The sequence below is a fragment of the Pseudophryne corroboree genome, chromosome 10 (genome assembly GCF_028390025.1).
Source record: "Pseudophryne corroboree isolate aPseCor3 chromosome 10, aPseCor3.hap2, whole genome shotgun sequence".
NCBI lineage: Eukaryota > Metazoa > Chordata > Amphibia > Anura > Myobatrachidae > Pseudophryne > Pseudophryne corroboree.
The window spans coordinates 311035594-311061902 of record NC_086453.1 but is presented as its reverse complement, the minus strand read 5'-3'; the positions used below and the strand labels follow the sequence as shown (position 1 = coordinate 311061902).

Sequence of the window (26309 nt, the reverse complement as noted above, 5' to 3'; positions counted from 1 at the left end):
GTTAAAAAGGTTTTACCTCATTCTGATCATTTAATGGACATCAGACGGGAACCCTGGTCTAACCCAGGGCAGAAATCCCTGTTCCCAAAAGGGCTTTAGCTCATTATCCTCTCCCTGCAGAGTTATGTACCAAATGGGAGACTCCACCACCGGTGGACTCTCATGTCACCCGCCTCGTGGTGTCGTCCACTCTGCCTGACACCACTGTCCCCTGTCTGAGAGATTAGACAGATAAGCGCATTGAGGGATGCCTGAAATCTATTTACACCCTTACAGGGGCTGTTCATATGCCCACTATTGCTGCCTCTTGGGCTGCAAAAGGTATCGAGGCGTGGGTTCAGGTGCTAGAGGAGGAGCTACCCGAGGATATCTCTGACAATGCCAGACAATACCTCATTGCCATCGCTTCTTATTACATTCAAGAAGCGTCCTCTAAGGTGGGAGTATTAGCGGCCAAGGCATCAGCTAATTCTGTCCTGGCATGCCGCATCCTGTGGTTAAGGTCATGGAAAGTGGACTTGGATTCAAAGAAGACTTTGGAAGTCCTCCCCTTCACTTGGGACATTTTGTTTTGGGAAGAACTGAATAAAATTGTGTCAGAACTAGCAGCTGCTAAGACAGCTTTTCTCCCCACTACTAATTCTTCACAAAAGGCAAAAAGTACCGCTTTTCACTCCTTTTGGCCTTAAGGGACTGCAAAAGGTCAGTCATACCCTAGGGCACTGTGATTCAAAATAGTCTGGGAACCACTGTACTAAGCAGTGAAAACAGTGGAGAAGTGAGCCAGTGGAGTAGTTGCACATAACAACCAATCAGATACTCTGTATCTCCCATATAATAGCCCAGATCTGTGACTCTGTGACTGTGTGTATAACGCTGGGCGTGGCTAGGAGCTCTCATTGGGTTAGTGGCAGGTCTATCACACCCAGTCCACAGCTGAATGTGGGCTCTGCCCTTTGGCTGCTGTGTGTTCCCAAAGCAGGATTAACAATGGGGCTGATGGAGCTGCAGCTCCAGGCCCACACCCCAAAATAGGCCCACTGCATCTGCAGCAGCATACCCTCCAACAATTTACACATAAAAATCGGTACAAATTCGAAAAGGGGGCATGGCCACGGTTAAAGGGGCATGGCCACTCGCCTTTTCCTATACTTTCAATGGAAGTTTGGAGAGCCAAAAATCGGTACAGACCATAAAAAAAAGGTACTGTACCTGCCAAAAGGTACAGTTGCAGGGTATGAAACAAGTCTCTGCACTGTAGATAGGTAAAAAAAAATCCTTTTACTGCAGCGTCCTATGTCCTGCTGCCAGTCTGCCTGCTTCCTCCGGTATCAACAATCTCCACTCCCTAGCTGCGGTGCAGGTGGTACAAAAGCTGCTGCGGCCACCAGCATAGATGTGTATGAAAGCAGCACATCGATAGCCTTTCATAGCACTCCCTGCGCTGCATACTCTCTGAGTTTCGGAGCCTCATCTGCACGTGATGTCACAGAAGTGCCTCCCTGCCACAGTTGTGCCCAGATCCACAGAGGCCCTGACTCTGCAACACAGCACCTGGACTGCTGGCCTGGAAGCCCCGAGATGGCTAATGTAAAGGATAGAGTGGGTGATATCGCGGAGGGTAATGTCTGGACGCTGAATCAATGTAAAAGGTGACAGTGCTGTGCAGTGTGCACCTTTTACATTGATTCAGCGATTCCGGTGCTAAAGGCTTCTGGGAGCTGTAGTTTATTGAGTGCATCTTCTTCCCTGTAATGCGGCATGTTGTGACACCGGCGCTAACAATAGTGACTGGCTGCTTGGCTGCTATGCGAGTCTCCAGTAGAGCCACTACCAAAGGATGGACAGCAGCTTAGCTGCTTCCAGGAGAAGCGGGAGAAGCATTACCCGCCCCTGCCCCACTTCAGTACCTTTAGGCCCCATCCGCGGCACCCCCACTGCCCCTCCACCACCCGCAGCACCACCACACCTGCCCCTCCCCCACCCACGGCACCTTCTCAACCGCTTCTCCCCCACCCATGATGGCTCCGGACCCCCTCCCTTACCCGTGGCATCCACGCACCCACCCCTCCGCCACCCATGGCACCACTGCACCAACCCCTCCCCCACCAGCGTCACCCCCGCAACTGCCCCTCCCCACCAACGTCCCGCTCGGACCCACTCTTCTATCCGCGTCTCCCCCGCACTCGCCACTCCCCCAACCACAGCACCTACTAGGTGATTCATCAGGCCCTGCGTGCGCTGTTCACGCCGTTGCAAGGGGCTAAGACCCCTTAATCATTGCATGCCCTTTGTCCGTGCAGTATTTAACCACTTACACAATTATGATTGGAGGTAATACTCCATATAATAAAAATATTGCACGCCACAAGGGCGTGCAAGGGTTAAGGGGGCGCCTCCTGCCTTGCTGACCAATCAGCAATGATCAGTAGCAGGGCAAACAATGAAAGAAGGGTGTGAGAAGGCAGAGGGATAAGAAGTTCCATGTGAGATCGGCACCAGAGGGAAGTTTCTCTTCACTGCAGCTGCAAACATTGTGTATCTGACTGGTTGCATTCTGTACGACCTTGTCAAATAAAAATGCTGGTGTGGTCGCATCTGATATGACCATGCCAGGCAAGTGGTTAAAGGGGCAATTACTTACAAGGCAAAACCATGCCTTGTAAGTGATTGTCGCTTTAAAAAACATCCGAGTTTGGACGCATCCTGCACGGCCTCCGAACAGCCGACATTACATCCGGCACGCAGTGTCTTTACAAACGTACACAGGTACTTTGAATAATTTATAGGTCACTTTTACAAAAATTACATATTTAACACACTAGGGGTCTATTCATGATGGATTGAAAAGAGTGGAGAAGTGAGCCTGTTGAGAAGTTGCCCATGGCAAACAATCAGCTGCTCCATACAATTGTATATGCAAATTATAAATGTTACTGTAATGGTGATTGGTTGCCATGGGTAACTTCTCCACTGGCTCACTTCCCCACACTTTTCACTGCTTCATGAATAGACCCCTGAGAAACCACCTGGCTGCTCTATTTATCAAATAATTTGCTCAGTTTTGAACTTGAAATCAAACAACACGCTCACTACAATACAGTATGTCGAGTCTGGCTGGGAAATAAAAAATTGTTAGCTGAAAGGAACATCAGTATTTACACATGATGACTACTTATCAGGGCTTAAAGTGGTCTTGGAGAAGTGGTGGAACTTATTTACCCCGCCACCTACCGCCCCCATTTCCCCCCCTCCATCCTTAAATTATTTCCCTGCTTACCATACTTTATAAAGGGACATTGATCTCACAAAAAAGCAGTGGGGTCACATACAGTAATAGTACCCCAAATTCAAATGACACCACACAGTAGCACAATCTTATTCACAATGCACCGCATGTAGTGCCCCTGATCCATATTACACCACATAGTAATGCCCCTTATTCAGGTTACGTCACTCAGTAGTGCCCTTTATTCACATTGCATTACACAATGGTACCCTCTATACATGTTAGTTATACCACACACAGGTGAGCTTTAAGAGAGGTGGAGGCCCGTGTGCCTGTGCAGCCTCCTCCTTTCAGGCCCCCTTTCTCTGCTGGCAGTGCTGAGAGAGTCTGAGCACTAGAGGGTCACACATCTCCGGGAAAATTGGGCAGCGGTCATGTTCCCAGTGATTTCTCTACTGTGCATGTGCAGAACTACGTGAAAATGTCAGCTGCGCCATTTTCACAGTGATTTAACAGCATTGCTGACATCAGCACGGGACTCCGAAGGGATGAGTATTCAAAAAAATGGGTGCAGCTGCACCCATTATAGATAAGCCAGTGGCCACACAGTAGTGCCACTTATACACATAATGCCCACAGAAGTGCCGTTTATACACAAAATGCCCACAGTAGTAGTGCCGCTTATATACAGAATGCCCTCAGTAGTAGTGCCCCTTACACATAATGCCCAAAATAGTAGTGCCACTCACACATAATGACCACAGTAGCGCTGCTTATACACACCACAGTAGTGCTGCTTATATAATGCCCACAATTTTGCCCCTTATACACATATCTGCCTCTGTCACTCCAACAGCTTACTGCCTCTGTCCCTTTCAGCAGCTCCATGCCCTGTATCCCTCTAGCAGCTTCCCAACCTCTCTTGTCCCTTCAGCCCCATCTCATCTTGTTTTCAAGATGCTCAGAGCCTGCTCATCTTCATGCCTCCTGTTCACTTCAGCAGCAGTGACAGAATGATACCACATATGCTGTGCCGGAAAAGGAATCCACTGGGACCTTTTGAGGGGATGAATGCTGTCCAACAGACACAGAGTGTGTGAGTACAAGGAGCGGTGGGCTGTAAATGGAGGAGGACCATGGAACCACCAGAACCTGAGGAAGGGGGAGGTGGCTGCAGCTGATCAGTAACACTAGCGCCGCCTGCATCATCTATTGATATAGGTGATGGGGCAGGTTTTTTGGGGGGAATTACTGTGCAAAGCAAAAGAGGTGGTGGAACTAGTTCCCCCTACCATTACAGGTGGTGGAACTCAGTTCCACCTCATCCCCCCCCCCCACACACACTTTAACCCCTGCTACTTATCATATTGAGTTGGTCATGAGAATGCAGTTGAGGCTAAGATTTACATATATTTCATTATAATATTTACAGTATAGGTATAAAAGATACATATATTGGGAGCATGGCTTGATCAGCATCTGTGGCAGACACACTATGGAGGAGCTCTTATGTCCTGGACATTGAAAGTGTCTCTAGCGGTGTCTGCCTATCTTCTTGCTACTGACGGAATAGCCTCCTCTCATCCCCCATGGTGGAACATCGCACTGGCTCACTCCCCCACTCCTGCTTCTAGTGCTGCAGCCAACCACTGGGCCTGAAGCTGTGGTCTAGAGTGTCAATTCAGCAGTGGTCTTTTCCAGGGACCCCGCACAGGGATTTGGGTTTCACAGGTCACTTAAAAATGATGAGTCTGGCTGGAAAACATCAAAAACAAAACAGGTGATCTTTCTTGCGCTTATACTAGATAGCAGCCTTTAATCCCACAAAGGAAACCTTCACCGTGGTTTCAACATAGTACACCAAACACAGAAAGTGTGAGAGAAAATGGCGCAACTAGACACTTCTAGAGACGTAAAAAGGATTGCTTACACACTGGTATTTTTTAGATGTAATAGGTAACGATACACCTTCCCAATATATGGACACTAAAAAGATAATAAAAGGACACAAAACATAGTGTAATCCAGTTAGGTCAGGTGATGTTTCTTTTATTCGTTACTGGTCCCACTCACATGGCATAGATGGTATATTTACATGTAGAAACCATATACATTGTATGCAACCGCTTCCACTCCACAGGAATAGGGACGTGTAATCTCCAAGAGGCACTTCAAATGAAGAGAATAAAAGATAGTGCAATACCGTCTGTGTATAGGTAAGGAACTAATAATTTAATGGAAACACTCACAAACACAGGTTTAAAAAAAGCATAACAACACAGAGATGCAGCATGGATGTCAGGGGCTAAGGAAGACAGCAGCCAGCAGGTATAGATGTATAGTCACCACCAATCCTGGTTGTTTTGGAATACCCCCACGCTGTCCAGTGTGTCCTTCCAATGCTCCCGTCAGTCCAGTGTAAAAAGTCCCAGCTTAAGCGCTTTCGGATATCAAATCCTTCATCATGGAAAACATGTTGAAGATGGAGAAAGCTACAGCAGCTATAAATAACAAGGATGGATCTGGTCAGTCTCATTACACAGCTTACTTCAAACCACAACATTCTTACATACACTAGTATGTCAAGAAGGTTGGATACGTAATCCCAACAATCAGAATTCCGGCAGTAGAATCCTCCAACTAACCCTAACCCCAACCCTAAAGCTAACCCACCCCTCCTGCAGCCTAACCCTAACCGTCCCATCTGCCCCCCCCCCCCCCCCCCCAGAGCCTAACTCAAACCCTCCTTTTTGGCAGCCTAACCCTCCCCTCCCACAGCCTAAACTTAAGTCTCGTTCTTAGCGATCCGAGTTCTTGGCATTTTGAGCCATTGGGTCCCGCCACTTGTATTTTGACATTTGGGAATGTGACCTTCGGGATGCCAACTACATCCCGGTCAAGGGGACAAATCTACAGCAATGATTTAGTGGCAATTATTGAATTGCTCTGAATGAATATAAACACAATCTGTTTAGATAACTGTCTCTTGGGCACTGCAAAACTAATCCTATGATACAGTACAAGTGTTGAGTAAGGTTTGTGTTCTATTTAATTGGCCAACTTAGAGCATTTTCTCAATATTGATCAGTGACACATTTCTCCATATGTATGCAGGCATGTTCTGTCGCGTGTGGTACAGAATATCTACAATGTCTAGGTAGACAGTCATTAGGATGACCCCATAAGGTCGACATGCGTTAAGTAGCTTCAAAAGGTTGACAGAGACAAAAGGTCGAAAGGTGAAAGGGAGACAGTGGGTAAGGTCGACAGGTAGAAAAGGTTAACAGGGTCATAAGGTCGATATGGCAATGTCAGCACCAATGGTTGACACTTTTTTATAGTTTTTTGGGAGTAATTTTGTATGTTTAAACTTTTAACAGATGTGACCACAATCAGTGGAAACATGTACCCTCGTGGTCTTGCTCCGCTCGCCACGCTTCAGGTAAGGTGACTCACTTCACTACCGCTGCGCTCGCCACAGGTTATTATTCCCAATCGTATTCCATGTGGATAGTAAATCAAATAAAAAGTTCAGAAAACATGTAAAATAAAAACCCTCCAAAAAGTGTGTTGACCATTTGTGCGTTGAGCATTGGCATGTTGAGCTTTTGTGTCTATCGACCTTAATGCATGTCAACAGTTCATCTGTTGACCTTTTCTTCTCATCAACCTAATGCATGCCAACCATTTGGTGTCGAACTATTGACTGTCGACTAGACTAGACTAGACGACACTGTTGACCTATCATCCAGATACCATTCTATCTGCACTAGCTGTCTCATAGGCATGTCACCCCCGAACAACTTATTGGACTCAAGTTTTGAATAGAAGTTGTGTGTATTCAATTGCCAACTTACAGTATATACAACAAAGAAAATGATCTCATTTTAACAAAGACATCCAATGAACAAATAAAGTGATATGTACTCGAGGATAAAGTACTGTATAGTGTATGCATACCTGCATTTAGATACTGGTGAACTTTCACCATAGGAAATGTCTGAGCTTCTTCAGTAAAAACATTTTCTGGTTTATCAGAATAAAACATTTCCAGAAATGTTCTAGATTCAAACCCATGTACGTGATAGAGCTTATTGGCGGTACAATCCATCTTTCAATGTTGTATCACAGACAGGGTGACTCTCATGTCTCTCTTTCCTTCTTGTTTGTCTTCTTTGTTTATAGTAAAAAGTCATCACCCGTAAGGAACATCAGTATTTACACACAATGACTTCATATCAGTTGGTCATGAGAATGCAGCTGATGATATGATTTACATATATTTCATTATAGTGTTTACAGCACATATACTGTATATAAGATAGATATATCAGCATTTTTATTGGAACCTACGTAAATAATGAGTTCATTTTTCTGTCTTTTTATATTCAGTGGTGCATCGTTTTGTGAAGTGTATCTCTTCGGAGGGCTGAGGTATCCAGTTACATTTTTGAATCCAACCCGAGTACATTATAGAATGGTTGGGCACTAGTAATACTGTATACAGTAATAAACAGGACAACTCTTAAATCTCCGAACACCAGAGTACATTTTGACAAGGACTTTCAATTTAATTTTAGGAAAGAGTAGTAATCCTGCACTGCCCTAGTAAATATTTTTATAATTAGTATGCATAGTATCAACCAACTGTAAAGAGAATATTTAAGTAGGCAAAATTCCTTAATTCTAAGTAACAGTGTTGGCGGTGCTCCCCAGAGGAAAAATGACAATTAAATCACAAATAGGTTGTCCCAAGAAGAGAAACTTGGGACAAAAGAAGCTAACCTCTTTGTGGGGGCACTCATTTGATTAATTATAGTTTTATAGGTTTAAAATGTAACTTTTATTAAATTCATTAAAAATATATGTATGAATTCTTCATAATTACCCTTGAGAAGAACTAGCATATAATGAAAGGAGTAGTATAATAGTTTAATATTAGGTGAAATTCTTCCTTAGTAGTACTCCCTAGGGTGAAAATATAAAAAAAAATATATATATGTCAAAGGGTATGTGTAGGCGGTGGTGACGATATAATATTTCCAAACACCACCACCCGATATGGTTAACAACAGAGTATAATGCTACCGTAAATAATAGAATTGGTTAATCATCTTGTTGCAAAAATAAATGATGATAAATTCTAAGCAATGGTATTCCTCCAACCCCTGTTAACAAAAAAGTTAATCCTGGAAGGAAGAGGATGGACAAGGTGTATGAGTCTGTAAGATCCCGTCTCACTATTCTTCGGAATATAACAAATCAACAGCCATCCATTGTAGCCATTAATATTCCAAACCACCACTTGAATCAATTATAGCATCATTAAAATCAATTAAATGCAGCATAAGGTAAGCTCAAATAACAGTCAAAATGTAAGCAGTCAAATGGTAACTCTCACCATTAAAACAGAGAGGAAGGGGGGTATATATACAGTAAACTTACGGCCCCTTAATCAAGCCTTAATCTATTAGCCACTTAATCGCTTAATAAATATTGAGGTCAATCAGAGCACTGTGTATTGTTTCTCTCAGAGAGGAACACTGAGACCTCATAGCTCTATATCTGAATGTGCTATTGGCAAATTGTCAGACTGCACATAATCACCAATTACAGTAATCTTAAAGGTTCCAAATGTTAATCATGTCAAAATGTCACAGCTTGTCTTGAGGTCACACATACTTGATAAATTGTATGCCCAATCTAAACAGAGTTATAACATTTGGTAGGTGTTTGTTTCTCAACTGTAACAGTATATTGACACAAGCAGTAAACAGAGCTTAAGTTTTTGACATATATGTATAGCATAAATTAGCATACAGGACAGAAAGTTCCGTTGCCCATAGCAACATCTACTGCCTTCCCATGTGTGCACTGAGGCACAGTGAATGGGAGGTGAGAGTATTAACCCTGGGTGGTAGCGGGTGGAAGAAAGAAAGAGTGTTTCTGCTTTGGAACGTTCATGTATCCTGGGACCCTGATGATATGTATATCATTGCAGGGCTGCAGGTACAGTACTTGTTCGATGAGAGAACACTGAGTACCTTCAAGTTTCTCTATGAAGTTCCAGCATGCGGCTTTTCAGTTGGCTGGAGGTGATTAACAGGTAGCATTTCTCTGTGCAACAAGTATACCCAGCTCCGGCTAAGCACGTGTGCACACAGCAGGAGTCCCGCACTAACTGTTGTAGAAAACAGCGTCTCGTTTTCTGCCGGGTCTCCGGCTCCTACTGTCCGCTCGTGTGAGACTTACGGCCGGTAATTGAGTCTGGTAACGTTATGAGTTAGCTGGTCTCCCTGTATAGCGGGTTTCTCCTGAGGCATATGGTGATCAAGCCCCAGAGAGGGTGAAACGTACGTTCAGCCTGTTCATCACGTCACTTGACGCAATTACCGGTCGCCGGTCACATACGAGCGGGGAATACAAGCCGGAGACCCGGCACTGCAGCCACTAGCGCTGGACCCCAATTGTGTATATGTGCCTGGCCACAGCTGGATAAACCCGCTACGTAGTCCACACTACGACCCCATTCCCACTTCCCAGCATCCTGTGTGTGTCCCTGTCACAACAGAGTGGGTGAGGTTAGGGGTCCCGCAGTCATTGCAGGGTACGTTACCCAACTATCGTGAAATCCTGTATGCACACACTAAACTCGCAAGGGTGGAGGGAGGCTGATGGGGACTTGAGAAGAACAAAGTTGAGGGCGATGTCCAAACAGAATAATTCCAGCTTTCTGCAGCAGGTTACATTGGTTTCCACAGGGAAACATCGGGGTGGTAGAGTGGATCTGGATCCAGAGTCACCAACAGGCAAAGCTTTAGCTGTCCCAGGATGCATAGGGGCCTCCTCTATATCCCCGCCTCCAGGCACAGTGAGTTCAGTTTTTAGTTGGCGCCTGCAGCAACAGGTCACTAAACAGGAGGGCTGCTCTGCCAGCCCTAAAAGCTTTTGACTTTTTGACTTTCTCTTACGTCCTAGGGGTTACTGCGAATCCATTTAGTACCATGGGGTATAGATCAGGGACGTGCAGTCAGGGGAGGCAGGGGAGGCAGTGCCTCCCCTGTCTTTAATGATTAAAATAATATAAAGAAAATACTTATGACACATATTCTGTGTCATAAGTCATTTCTTTATATTATCCTAACCATTTCAGTAATTACAAGTAGTTTGGGAGGCACTGATAGCAGTGCCTCCCGTGTACAATAGAGACAGGTTAAAGCGGGGGGCGGGGCAACGCGACAGGGGAAACGCGCCCCTGTCAGCGAGGCTGATGTGATTGGACAGCGGATCCAGTGCTGGATCCGCTGGTCGAATCACGTGGCATGGTGAAGCGGAGGCGGGGCCGGGGAACAGCTACCGTAGAGCTGTCACTACAGTAGCGGCAGCCCCGGAGCCAGCGGGGCCCGGCAACAAGGGGGTCAAAGGGGACACCTGTGCCGCGCCCCGACGTTCAGGGGGAGCCCAGGGATCACTGTGTGCCGGCATCATTCGTAGGACAGTACTCCTCATAGCGATCGCAAGTTGTGCAGGAGCACTCACCCCCTGCACGCACTGCACATCACTATGCGGCTGGCGTAAAGCACAGGACCCAGAGGAGAGGAGATAAAAGGGTGATGCTGCCGCACACCATTTGAGAGAGTTCTGAGGTGCCGCTGAAGGAGATGGACTGCGTTACTGGAGTCCCACCGATGGCTGCTGTGTAAAGCTGTGACTGTCCGGGACTGATGGAGGCGGAACTATGTGCCAGACTGCGGCCTCTATGTGGTGCTCACAATTGGACAGAGGTGGGTCTGTGTTGCGGCTCCCTTATGTTAGATAGGCCGGGAGGTGGATTCGGACTCCCAGTCACTGTGAGAGGAAAGCCAGGGGCTAGTGAAGATCTTTCCTCAGACTAATTGCCATTGAAAGCAATTAAACCTGCTAAAAGGGCAGGCAGTGTAGCAGCTTGGACAGTCCCTCTGAGGGGAGCGAATGTGTGAAGGGAGGTGGATTGTCCTCTGAAAGCCTCCCGGTGACTACTAAAGAGCTGGGGAAGGTGGCAGTAGTGGGGTGTACATGACCCTAGCTGTGACCCATTCCTTGATAGTCACTCCGTAACTTGGTCTGATCCTAGCGGTCCGTGAAGCGTTGCCAGCATGACGCTGTGCTGGCCCTGTATGTATGTATGTATGTATGTATATGTGTATATATATATATATATATATACATATATACATACAGTCATTTGTGTGTGTAAATATTTGTATATGTATGTGTACATATATATATATGAATATACGTACTGTATGCATGTCTGTGTACCTTTACTGTGTGTACCGTACAGTATATATATATATTGTCAAAGTCAAAAAATATTGCAGAACACACATCACGTACAAACTGCACACACATGCCCACTGCGCGTGCACTTGTTCTGCCGTGCGTGCACATATCCGCACTTTGAGTATGGTCGATCCCGCGGTCCTGCGCATCGGCGCGTGGTATGGGTATTTATGGCAGAGTTTGTGTACGCATGGAGAGCCATCAAAACACATTACATATTTAATCCAAATAGTGCACAATGTACACATAGTCTCCTTGCACCACATCAGAAAGTAATAGCTATTTAAATGGTCACAGAACAAAGGAATTCACCTTTGCAGGATAAGAGGGGACAGACTAAGGTCATAAGGTGGTGTTTGGTATCCAGCTGTAGGGTATTTTAAGGGTAACATTCCGGTGTTGGTCTGCAGAAGATCGCATGTTCCTGCGGATAGTTAGGTGCAGAAGCAGAAAATAGATATAAACTGTATTTACTGTACATTATGTATGCGGCGGGATTCCAGAGGAGACCACCCACAAGAGCAGTTGGGAAAGACATCGCCTACCTATTCAAATCAACCTATGACCTCTTCTGTACTGTAAAAGTGCATTCCTGTGTCCAATGGACAAAGGGATTACAGTATCCATTGTATTGCTTTTGGAAGAATTGTATAAATAAAGCCTGCTGCAGCCTGGCCTGGCAGAAGACTCACAAAGTTATCTATCAGATGACCGAGGACCGGAGCGATTCCAATCACGTATGTACATTGACTGTAGCCATTATTCTGTTATATTGTCTTGTATTGTAGTGTATGATTTGTTTTGTAAACCCCCTTTCAGCAAATATTACGATGTGGTGTCGGAACCCAGTGGTTTAACTACAAATCGGTGTTGTGTGTTCCTTTTCCTGCTAAGGTTTAAGAGTGTATTAGTAACGCATTGCATTGCTGTATAAGGTTTAAAGCGTATTCATTGGGTGTGTATGTGCTGTGGGTACATTGTACCGTCAACGCGGCGTTTGTTCGCAGAGTCCGTACATCGTACGGGACTCTGTACGCTAATAGCGTAGAAAGTACGTAGCGTGTGTATTAAGTATAGCGGCTGCAGCGGCTAAAGGTTTAAAGTGTATTTAAGGTGTGTTTAAGGTATAGCTTTCATTCCTGTAAAGATAATCAACATTATCAATTGGGGGCTCTCCGGTTTTCCACATTTTTACTGCCTAACAGGTCACAGCAGACTTAATCTATCAGCATAAAGGTGGACAGGTATCCTAAGTATTCTTTTCTTGGTCGGTGGAGGCACTGAAAACCCTACTTAATTGCTGATTAGATGGTGTCTGCTCTGTATGGTTTATAGAGATGCTGGTAGAACTCGTAAGGTAATCAGAAAAAAAGCTATTTAAAATCTGTGAATTTATTTTTGGCGCCAAATGCGTACACAACAAAAGCGTACACCCATACTCTTTGTACACCCGCTCACATTGTTGCCATAGGACTGATTGCTAGATTCATAATATAAATATTAAGGAAGTAAGTGTAAAACACAAACACAGTCTGGCCTAGTTATAAGGGTTTATACAGAAAAGAAACTGTGTGGCGTGTTAAGTGAGCGATTATAGTTAATATTGCTCACATTTATAGAAATTGTGTGAGTTGTTTTATTGCGTCCGCACATTAGTACACGTGGTATGGAACGTGAGGACAGCGTACACAAAACGTGCACATGGGGCAAGGCCGCACATGTGGCATAGAGGTACGCACGGTTGCGTAATTACGCAAGCTTGCGTAGCATTGTGTGCGCATAATAAAACCACACGATAGTTCGTTTAGTTTAAAGGTGGGACAGTAGCCACGCTACAATAGCACAAGATTGCCCAGTTTCCAAAGTTTTGTATAAAACTCCTATTTACTGTATTGCCTCTGGGAGTAAAACTGCTTGTCTGAATGAATGATAATTTTCTGTACAGAAAAACCAAAGTGTATTTGAGTGAGCGAACGTAGGAGCGAGTGGAAATTTGAACCCCGGAATTCGGAATCTCGTTGTGTGGTACATCAAGTGAGTGGAGACTTGATGGCGTGAGGCGGCTGACTCACGTTAGTATAAGGTTTAAAACGCAAATCGTGAGGTGATTTGTAGCGGAGCGTGATAGTGCATTGTATTGCGAAGTATTTGAAATAAAAAGTTTTTTTTTTGGTATTACGCTCCGGACTGAGGGTCCCAGTTTGTACAACGACCCGTGATCATACGGCAGATAGGTAACAAGTACCTATACGCTGTGCGATTGGACCGCGCATTTGTGGATGCGATATATATAGCGCATCTGGATACCCCTTTACGTGCTTTGCGTAAAATCGCGGTACCATTAGCACTGTATAGAGCGTACGCAAGTGTGATTTGTGTATAAGTGTATAGGGAGTTTTCGCTGGTCTCTCTCAGGAAAATCTCCAGCGGTGTATATTCACTGGAATAGGTAAGTCACTCCTAAACACTTCCAGTGAATAGAAATCAGATAGGGATCTCACTGGGTACGCGGTGGTCATTCTTGGAGTGAGTCGTGGTACCCGGCAGAGAAGGAGTGGGTGAAACCGCTCTAAGAACTTTCACCATCTATTCGGTGTGCATTGGGGATTGCGTAATAAGGAAAAAGTCCGCGATGGGATCCAATTGCACAAGCGGTGGGCCTTTAGCAAGGGTTTAGGTTGAGGTGCCGCGGCCCAAGGGGTCAGCGAGGTTTGTTATGTGTGGAAAATATGGATCACACACGGAAGACTTTTTGTCTGAATGGGTACGTATGACTGACAAAGATAGGGTACCATTCCCTAAAGTGGGCAGTTTTGAACCAGAGGTATTGCAGAATTTAAGGATAAGGATATGTTTAATAAAATCCAGAAAACAAAGGATTAGACATACAGATTGTTTAAATTTATGGCAACAAGAGGGGGATATACAAAGAGAATTAACTTGCGCAGCAGGTTCCAAACCTAGTGGGAAAATAATGGCGACAGCACCACCACCACCGTATATTGTGGGGGAGAAAGTGGCTACAGACAATGGCACATTGGTACAAGATAAGAGTGTAATTGATAAATGTACTAATGCTAATCCTTGCCAGTTGTATCCCATTTTAAATTTTCCCCAGGACTGCGAGCAGGTAGATGAGCCCAGTATGATATCGGTACTCTCTCTAGCAGCCACCATACAAGACACTCAGGTGGGCACGGCCCAACCAACAAGAGCAGTAGTCAGGCCCCCTAGCGGAGGGATAAGTGAGGTTGTGTACACAGGTAAGTACGGTACTGTACATTATGCAGAAACCATAGCACCCCACATTGTAGAATCAAACCAGAATGATGTAATTGAATTAAATCCTGTCAGGGTGATTGCAGTCCCCAATGGGAAGACTGATGCTCAGGGAGTCACTCCCATCAGGAACATTGCCATGCATTGTCCCTGGTCCCGGACAGAATCAAGGTCAATTTGATCCCAGGAAAGATCTAGTCGCATGCCAGAGGTTCATTAAAGAGTTAGGTAACGCCTAAACAAAGATTGGCGAACAGTGCTACGGGTATAAAAAAAGGAAATTAAGACCCCTTAATTGCGCTATTGTCTGATAGCTCAAACCACTGAGAAATACCCCCTGTCAGACGGGGTACTGCACATAGAATGGACAAAAATAGAGGTTCTCTTGGGAGCTTGACCACCACAGATATCTTAATTTATAAAATCATTTATTAAAAAGCATATTACATATATACTTCCATAACATGAATCACAGGATCACACATGTCACTTGAGTAATACATTCATTTCTGATCATCTATTGTAAGGTGTTTTCAATCATTAGGTAAGATACTTATTCCTCAGCATGAGAAAGCATGTATGATCTGTTCACCAATGTAAGGAAACGCACAATCGTTGAAATCCAACGCATTTCGTCCCTTAGGACTTCATCAGGGGTGCAAATCTGGGTGGTTTAAAAGAACATATATATCAAATAACATCCCTTATAATATAACATCAAACACATACATTTACTTGTCCCTAATTCATATATATTTCATATTCATGAAACCACTTCATTATTGAAAAACGGATGTATCACATAAGAATGCAAAAGGAGGGATACACAGAAAGAAAGCGAGGAGAACATCGGAGGAGAGGACATAAGAAGATGAAAATGAGGATCAGAACCCTACTAAGCAGGTCAACTTCAAGTGCCAAATTGAAGACCAATAAGCTAATATTAATTTGTATTTGTTACCATATAGTTTTTTGTCATGTATCATACAGCTATACAGTTAAGTAAACATAGATTAATTGACGGTTTACATAATGACTGTGAGCATAGCATCTAGTTCAAGTAATATTTTGTTGGTTACATGAAGTAATTTGTACATACCAAAGAATGGCTTCACCAAAAGAAATAAAAACAGAGCATGGATTCGCTGAGAGTGTATTCCTACAAATTAGAATTATACTCCCATTAGAATTGAAAAAAAACATCTTAAATATGGAACATTGTTCTATTAGTGATGATATTTAACAAATACAATGATGGCCCCAATGAGTAAACTAATATTGTGGTATTCATCAGGAGTTTGGTATAGTCTTAAACATTTGTTGGACATACCCCTAGTCAATTTTCAATGGATTCTCCCACTACTGCTGAGATGTATCTCTATTACAAAAAATCTTATATGGTGAGTTATTAACATCAAACATCAATATCCATATTTTATCTACATATACATACATATGGAGGTTTATGAAGGACCATGTTGAAGGGGTAGATTGTTCCCAATTAAAATCCTACTATGACAGTTCATACATGGCCAAAAAAGATTACAGGCTTTTCTACTATATACATAAAGTATCTTAATTTTTAGGGTGTGTGCTCTCATTTATGAGGATATTAATCAACCCAAAATTATTATTTTAGACAGCATATGCTCACTTGTAGATACTAACAGACCATCAAATTATAGATGTTGGCCGAAGTAAATCGATAGTGCATCCGTGTGTTTCCTATAGGATTGTGGAATGCTTAATTAGGAAGGGATATTGGTAATAGGCCACCTCCAATATAACAGCAACTTAAAATAAGAGATGTGGCAACCGGATTTGTTTAACAAAAAAGGACATAATAACACTATTGATTATTTAAGAATCAAGTTCACCTTCCAAAAACTCCTGTTTGGATTTCCCACATATAAAAGGGCAATTTCGGATGGAATCAGAAGATACTATCTGATCAAACCCTATGAAAATGGGATGTCTTAGTTGGAAATAGGACATGTCTAAATCAATAAAGACTAGATAGAATAAGGTATTTACCTGGCGTGTTGTCTCAAGGTCCACCTCACAGCTATAAGTGAGAGTGAACTCTTTCCTCCTATATATACCCCCTGTGTGATTGACATTATTTCCTGTCAAGCTAATTATGTCCCTCAATTAGGTTAATTGAAATTGCCCAAAAAGACTTTAACAGATTTCATAGTTTATTAGAACATTCAATTTGGGATGTGTATCATTTAAAAGAGTCACTAATGGTGCTTTATATATCGTGTTTATTATACCCTCCGCTATAGGAAGGTTAAGGAGCGCATTATTGCGTTCCACTCCTGTCGAGCGGTATGCGTTCCACAGCCGTAACTTCCGGTTCCGGCGGAAACGCGTCATGCGTTCCATGGACGCCGGTAATGCGTCCCATGGTATCTAATACTATGTTCTAATGAAACAGTGTCATTGTGCATTCCATGAACGTTATTCATGCGTTCCACGGATGCTAATCTCGTACTGCACAGATATTTATATCTCTAGTATATTCCGCTGACATCACAATTTTAAATAGCTCCAAACAGTTCCGCTGAGTAATTCCCTATAACAATCCCTATAAATTTACACATATATTACCTGTGTTCACTATTTTTCGAATACTACATGAACCCAGAAGGGCTATATAATAATGAATATAATAATATAGTGACAATGAACTGTGCTCAGCTTCTTAACATTTTACCCGTAATCAGTGCCTATTGCTAATTAAATTTAACTAATATGGTGTATTAAATGCACCTACAATCATTATATGTGAGAGTGAATTAATAACCAATTTAACATTTAGAAAAACTTGTTAGTCCCATACCTAATCTACGGGATTAGAGTAATTTTAACCAGTGATTATAGTAATTTATTATTAATTAGTATATTAATTAGTGATATTAATAAATATTTCATATTTAGAGAAAAAAAAATATATTTTTTTTTATTTTAATTTTTTTTGTTAGTCCCATACCTAATCTACGGGATTAGAGTCATTTTAACCAGTGATTGTAGTAATTTATTATTAATTAGTATATTAATTAGTGATATTAATAAATATATTAACTGATGATATTTTTAACGGGTGCTCCTAAAAAAACTGACCTACCCCTTTAAAATACAATCAGTTCCTACTCAAACGTGAATTGACAGTGATAGGGGATATATCTATCCATCAACCTATTCTCTATTATCTATCACAGCGTTTTCCCCACCCCAAAGACAATAAGTCAGACACTCAGATCTACCCGCACTATTGAGTATCAAGAAATGTGAAAAAACAGTGATTAGTGCAGATTAATGAGTGAGTCCTATTACAGGGATGCTGAAATAATAATATGTGAAAGAAATCCATAATTTTCTCAATTCATCGGTGAGATCGCATAATTGCCATGAACTTGATGGGTAGTTACAAAATCAGAACTACGTAACAATCTACATCAGCATGGTCCCCCATTTACAAGATTTCTAAAACAGGATGCATGGTCTTACAGGACTTTTAAGACAAAATATATGATCTCATAGCCCTCAATCCAATAATTAATTATCTAAATGATTGAGTGAACATTATACATAAAGCCTTTCCTGCTAAACATAACCAGAAAGGTGACAAAGATTAATTTCAAACATCGGGATATGTGTATATATCTTATAAAAATTTGACCAAAAGATACAAAGAGTTAGGATTCTTATCCCAGAAGAAATAAAGGTATTCTAAGGAATGTAAACCAACCCTAAATAGTAGGGATCTATCATTAACCCAAGGAAAGTAATTAGAAGATGGTAAAGAGGAATAGGATGCTACAGAAATGAGACAATGTTGATATCCTCATTTAGGCCCTTGGGGGCCAAGGTGTTAAGTGTGTATATCCAGAATGTTTCTCGTTTTGCTAAGGTTAAATCTCTGCTGCTACCTCTTGGATCCACTGGTATGTGTTCCAAGATTGTAAATGTAAAGTTATCCTTAGTTACAGTTGAATTATGCTTATCGGCATAATGTTTGGAGAGACTGTGCGATGGGAGTTTGTGTTTCACATTCCTCATATGCTCTTGTATTCTAATTTTTGCAAGTCTTTTTGTCTTTCCCACATAGGATAGGTTACAATCACAGGTGACACTACATACAACGTACTCAGTGTTACAGTTAACTAGATGGGTTAATTTATACCATCTTCCTGTCTCCAATTTGATATTGAAGGATTTCCGATCCATATATTTGCAGCATATACATCTAGAGCAAGGGTAACACCCTTTAGTGGGTATGATGGATCCTGAGCTCATGCTGGGATTTTTGGGTCTCACAATTTTACTAGGAGCTACAATACTTTTTAAGTTTGTTGCTTTCTGAAAAATTAGATTGGGTCTTGGGGGAAGAGATGGACCCAGAACAGGGTCCCTTAAAAGTATGCCCCAATGGTGTTCAAGGATTTTTCTGATAGACTGATTCTCCTGATTGAACTGTGTTACAAAAGGTCTGGAACATGACTGATAGTTCGAGGTCTTAATTTTGGGCTGTAACAACACCTCCCTTTCTTGTAAAGAAGCTTTGTGTTTTGCTATTTCAATGGACTCGAGACTATAGCCCCTATCTACAAACCTTTTCTGAATCAATGCTGACTGCTCCCAATAGTCCTCTAAATTAGTGCAATTTCGTTTCAAGCGAAGAAACTGTGCATATGGGACGCTGTTTTTCCAGGCTGGATAATGACAACTTGTCTTCGGAATGTAACTATTTGCATCGACTTCCTTGAAAAAGGTTTTTGTATTTATCCCGTCTCCTGGTTGACCAGTCAAGGTCAAATCAAGGTAGTCGATGCTACTTGAATTTTTCAGGTGTGTGAATTTCAAATTAAATTCATTGGATTGTATAGATAGTATAAAGTTGTCAATACTGTTTTCATTTCCTTTCCAAATGAAAATAAGGTCATCAATATACCTTTGATACAGTATAATGTTATCTTGAAATGCAGAGCCATACACGTAGATCTCTTCCCATGCTTTCATATACAGGTTGGCGTACGATGGGGCAAATTTGGTCCCCATCGCCGTGCCCTGTTTTTGCAGTTAGAATTTATCATTAAACTCAAAGAAATTGTGGTTTAAGATGAACGCGATGCTGTCCAATAGGAAGACAATTTCGTTCTGAGGCAGTTTCGAATCTTTAGATAGTACAAGCTTGATGGTCTCTAGAACTTTCTTGTGTGGTATTGAAGAATACAAAGCTTGCACATCTATAGTGAGCCAATAATAGTCGTCCAACTAGACAAATGTCTCCAATTTTTGTAAGACACTGGTAGTGTCTTTAAGGTACGACCTCATTTCCATCACATACGGTTGTAGTCTGATGTCTAGATAATGAGACAAGTTTGAGGTCAGGGAGTCTATCCCTGCAACTATAGGTCTCCCCGGTGGAGCAGTTTTGTTTTTGTGAATTTTTGGGATATGGTAGAAATTGTGCTACGGGTATGTTTACCCTCCAAAATTGACCCAGCGAAGTTCATAACTGATTGTAAGTTAGACGCAGAGGTACCTCTCACTGAGGAGTACACCCAGGAGAATGTGCGGCAAATAAATCTGCAATTAGGAGTATATTTCCCTACTGTTGTCAAATGGAATAGAATCTTTTCCATAAGACAAAAGGAAGGTGAAACGGCATCTGAATATTTCCATCGAGCACTGCAGGAAATGGCTAGATATACTGGGATCGAGGACATTAGGGAAAACGCACACCACAGGCCGGTAGCCATTTCTGTATTAATGGACGGGTTGAAGGATACACTGAGGACAAGGGTACAGACCTCTCTACCAACTGGAGAGGTATCTCAGTGGCTGCATTGAGAGAGTCCGCTATTGAGCATGATAGGAACATCGTTAAACACAAGGAGTCACAGGGGGAGAAACTGATGACAGTAAGTATAGGTGCCCTTACCACAAAGCGACATCAGCCGAAACCCCAGACCCCTGATGGTAAGTCACGTGAAGCAACATGCTATAATTGTCACAAGGTAGGACATTACGCAAGGGAATGTAGAAATAAAGGTCACATAATGTATACCGACCCCCTAGACCAGGATATGAACCACACTACAATACACATAATTGGGATCAGGGACCGCATAGGAGAAGCTACGAGCCACACGCAGGGGAAACAAGGAGGTACCGGCAGATCTCTGAAAATTCTCAGCTAACCCCCTCACATATTGTAGCTGCCAGCGTGCTGTTGGAGGGTCTCACCACACAATAGGGGTTGGGCCACACCTGTAGTCTGCAGCCAGTGAAGTTGATTGCTAGCCTTGGTAGTGAACCTGAGGTCACGGTTGATGTAGCTGGTATACCATTACCTTTTCTTGTAGACACAGGGGCGGCCAGGTCAGTGTTAAATTCGACTGTAGGTATAAAAACCACGGGTAAAACAATTGCAGCAATGGGAGTAGCAGGAACAGTGCAACACTACCCTTTGAGTAGACCTGCAGAGATTACGATAGGGCCCTTGCAAACCAAGCATTCTTTTTTGCTGGCTGCAGCGGCTCCGACTAACCTGCTTGAAAGAGATTTATTGTGTAAAATGCGGTGTGTCATATACTGTACTCCTGAGGGTGTCTTCTTGGATATACCTGAGAATCACGTTCAGGAAGTACAAGATATATTAGACACCCCTCAAAGGCTAATGTCGCATTCTGCTTTTATAGACAAGTGTCCAGCAAAGGTAGAGGAAATGATCTCACAAATACCAGGTTCCCTTTGGACCAAAGATGGACAAGACACTGGATTGATGGCGAATGTAGCTTCGGTAGTAGTGCAAGTAAAAGACGGTAGGATAGCTCCAAAAATCCCTCAGTATCCTCTGAAGCCAGAGGTAGAATTAGGAGTGTACCCCGTCATAGAACGGTTGCTACAACAGGGCATACTAGTCAGGATGTCCAGCACTGCCAATAGTCCCATCTTCCCTGTGAAAAAGACTGGGGGGAGGGGTTACAGGCTTGTGCAGGATCTAAGGGGGATAAACAAGATAGTTGAGAGCCAATTCCCCGTAGTGCCCAATCCAGCTGTCATCCTCATGCAAATTCCCCCAACTGCAACATTTTTCACTGTCATTGACCTCTGTTCTGCCTTCTTTTCTGTCCCTCTGCACCCTGACAGCCAATACCTCTTTGCATTTACATACAGGGGAGTACAGTACACCTGGACTCGTCTCCCCCAAGGTTTCATTGACAGCCCAAGTATTTTCTCACAGGCTTTGCATGACTGTTTACAATCCTTTCAACCTGAGAGCGGATCAGTATTAATACAGTATGTCGATGACTTATTGCTGTGTTCTGATTCACTCAAATCGTCCTTTAAAGACACGAAACAGCTTCTGTTTCAACTTCCCATACGGGACACAAGGTTTCAAAGGATAAGTTACAGCTGTGCCAGACCAGGGTAAAATATTTGGGACATTGCTTGACTCAAGGACTTAGACATCTCACCGCTGATAGAATACAGGCGATTCGCGACATGACTCTGCCACAAACCCAGCAACAGATCCGCACTTTCCTTGGAATGTGTGGGTACTGCCGAAACTGGATCCCAGGATTCTCCATACTGGCTTTACCTTTGCAAGAAATTGTCTCCTCGAACAAACCAGATCGGATCTCGCACACAGATGAGTCCGTACTGGCCTTTGAGAGACTCAAACAGTGCCTATCACAGGCACCTGCATTAGGTATGCCAGATTATGGAAAGCCCTTTGAATTATACGGTACAGAAAGTGCAGGGTGCGCAGCAGGAGTTTTAACCCAGAGACATGGTGATGCCAGCAGGCCGGTAGCTTACTACAGTGCACAGTTGGACACCGTAGCACGGTCTCTCCCCACATGCTTGCGAAGTGTTGCAGCGATAGCTTTGCTAGTAAGTAAAAGCAAAGACGTAGTGTTAGGACACAACCTGACCATCCATACACCTCATGCAGTATCAGCCTTACTGAACTCCGCCCAAACCAGACATGTCTCATCGGCACGGTTTACAAGATGGGAATTATCACTGATGGCCCCTGTAAACATCACCATTAAGAGATGCATCGCACTAAATCCTGCAACTTACTTGCCAAGTGTGCCTGGACAGGCACAAAGGGTGAAGGATGAGAATGATGGTGAAGGAGGATTTAGTGCAGATACTGATACGCATGATTGTATGGAATACCTGAATCAGACTTTCACTGCGAGACCTGACATCAGTGACAACCCACTGGAAGGTGTAGACTACCTTTTACACCGACGGTAGTTGCCACAGACAGACGGACTCGGGAGACTTGTGTACTGGATACGCAGTTGTAGATGACAGAGGTATCATAGAAGCTGAACCCCTGGGCCCACCGCACTCAGCACAAGTTGCTGAGCTGGTCGCTCTAACCAGGGCATGTGAATTGGCCATGGGTAAGTCAGCTAATATATACACAGATTATAGTTATGCCTTTGGAGTGGTGCATGATTTCGGGGCCCTATGGCGCCTCATAAATTTCATGACGGCAGCTGGCACACCTGTAGCGCATGCGTCCCACATAAAAAGGCTTCTAACAGCGATACAAGAACCAGACAGAGTGGCTGTTATCAAGTGCAAAGCACACACTTACAAACAATACCCAATCTCACTTGTTAACAGCCGGGCAGACGAAGCTGCTAAATCATCAGCCAGCACCCCCATACAAACGAACATCACATCACTGATAACATTCAACACAATCAACACACAAAAATTAATTGAAATGCAAAATTTGTGTTCTCCACAGGAAAAGGCGGTCTGGAGGTCAAAGGGGTATGACCAGGAGTCCTCAGGACTCTGGACAGGTGGACACGGTGAGCCAGTGGCCCCCAGAGCATATCTTCCAAGCTTAGCTGAGGCTGCACACGGTCTGACTCATCTGGATAAAGAGGGTATGTGTAAGCTGGTGAGAGCCTACTGGTGTGCACCAGGATTCTCTTCTCATGCGGGTAAGAGAGCAATGACATGTTTTACTTGCTTGAGGAAGAATATTGGAAAGTCAACACCAACAGAGCCATCCCATATCCCACCGACAGACGGCCCTTTTCAGGTAATACAAATTGATTTCATACAGTTACCACCCTGTAGGAATTTAAAATATGTGTTAGTCTGTATTGATGTATTTCCAATTGGGTAGAAGCGTTCCCTGCTGCCACAAATACTGCTACGTTCACTGCAAAGAAAATTCTGTAGGAATTTGTGTGTAGATATGGTATCCCTAGAATAATTGAAAGCGATAGGGGTACCCATTTTATAGGTGAAGTCTTTCAGGTTATGTGCAAACTGATGGGAATTAATAGCAAGCTGCATACTCCTTACCGACCACAGGCGAGTGCGAAGGTAGAGAGAATGAACAGCACTATTAAGAACAAGCTGAGCAAAGTGATGGCTGAGACTGGATTGTTGTGGCCAGAAGCTTTGCCACTAGTATTGTACCGCATCAGAACCACTCCCAGGTCCCCCCTTAACCTATCACCCTTTGAGATTATTTTTGTCCGACAACCTCATGTAATGATAGACCCCCAGGATGATTTGAAATGCAATAACGAAGTGACTGTAAAATATTTGGTTAGGATGAGCCAGCAGCTGAGGAATCAAAATAGAAATCAAAAGCTGGTGATTCCAGACCTACCGAACAGTAATTGTCATGACATTGAACCTGGGGATTATGTAATGATTAGAAATTTTCTACGCTCAGGTTGCCTCATTGACAGGTGGGAAGGACAGTACCAAGTCTTGCTAACCAGCACGACAGCATTAAAGGTTGCCGAAAGAGAGACTTGGGTCCACTCGTCCCACTGTAAGAAGGTCGCTGACCCGGAGAGTACCCGTGACAAAGAGCAGAGTGTAGAGAACATCAAATCACTGGAGTGTCTGTTCCGGGAAGGTTGAGAGGCAGGACTGTTGAGACGGCACCTGAGCGCGGAGAACAACAAGACCAGAGGCAGTTGTCGCACCAGTTTTTTTTTTCTCCATCTCCCACTACCCTCCTTCTCTTTCTCCCCCTTCTTGTTTTTCTTCTCTTCCCTTAACAAGATGGACTTAACCCAAGAGACTGCGTTCCGGGTTTTCCTGTTAATCCTGTTGTTGACCAGGACAGTCTGTTTCGGTGAGGGTCCCAGAGAGGTCGAGAAAGGATCTGGAATGGGTTCTGATGGCGAGGATGGATTTGTAGAATCTCAAGAGCAACACATCACTCGAGCAAAGGCGAGTATCAGAAAGCGCTCTGGTAGTCAGGGAGCTCGGAGGCACTGTGAAGGGTTATTGTCTGAGGAAAATTGCATTTGTAGGAATTGTGAGAACATAGTCGAGGATGGGTGCATCCAGAGATGTCAGACCAGCCTTAATATTGACATGGACCGTCATCAATTGTGTGATTACCACTCACTAGTGGGTAAGGTCTTAAACCAGACAGAATGCTGGGTGTGCTCACAAGTACCTCAAGGTCAGAGCAAGTCAGGATTAGTACCGTACCCTTTAGCAATAGATGAGGTACTCGAATTACGGGGTGGGAGACCGGTGGACAAGAAATTCAATATTTCTAGGCACCCTAGCTTTAAGCTCCACCAGTATCATGTAGATAGATCCTTATTATGTTTCAATATTTCCAATTACCGAAAACCGGGAAATTGGGAAGTGACGTAGAATAACCAGACAATGACCTTTTCGCACAGAGCTGATAGGATACCCATAGACTCTGAACTTGTACGCCAAATAGCCAACAGTGGAAGGTATTTCCGGTATAGGTATACTCAAGGAAGCAAGACCATGTGGGTTGGATAAGTATCACCAGGGTACTGTGCTCATATCATCTAGCCCGATACTTGTACTGAGCAGATGGGAGAACTAGGGATTGGTTTCTTTACTTGGAAAGTTTGTAATATGGTGATGTTATATTCTGTCCCCTATGTTCTCCCCGATGATGCCTATTTCTGTTACGCACACCAGTGCTAACAGGAGTATACCGGTGTATGAACAGAGAGGGAAGCGAAGCAAACGAACTCACAGACAGTATAACATAACATACACAGGAGGTGATGGAATAACTAATAAACACAAAGTGAACGGAGAAGCCCAAAGGCTCAGGAATTGGGTGTCTCCCTAGTGTCAGGAATGCTCAGATGGAATAGAGCGGACAATGAAGCGATGTGTAGTGATTTAACATGTGGTGCACCTGAAATGATGTTGCTAAGAGCAACAGAAAAAACCCCAAAGGGTTACCAACGGGTGTGGGAATAAACTCCTTGGTCAGAGATAGAAATATAGACACAATGAGAGTATCCACAATCCTAACCCCCACTTGCAGGGCACAGGTTCAGTTTACTGCCACTAAACTGACACCTGGACGCCCTGCACAGTGAGGGAGGATTAAGCAAGCAGGTCTGAGAGTACAGCCGCAAACCTGCTGGGTTCACAGAATAGCAAAAGAACCCCAGCA

At 43.5% G+C, this 26309-nt stretch overlaps 1 long non-coding RNA gene across 1 annotated transcript in view; it reads right to left on the bottom strand.

Moving 5' to 3' along the window:
- Window positions 1-15241: 15241 nt before the first annotated feature.
- LOC134965572 (uncharacterized) overlaps window positions 15242-26309 on the bottom strand; it is a 31271-nt gene continuing 20203 nt past the window's right edge. The window contains exon 2 of the long non-coding RNA XR_010188443.1: window positions 15242-15494. This is a non-coding gene — a long non-coding RNA (uncharacterized LOC134965572). The remainder of the gene's footprint in view (window positions 15495-26309) is intronic.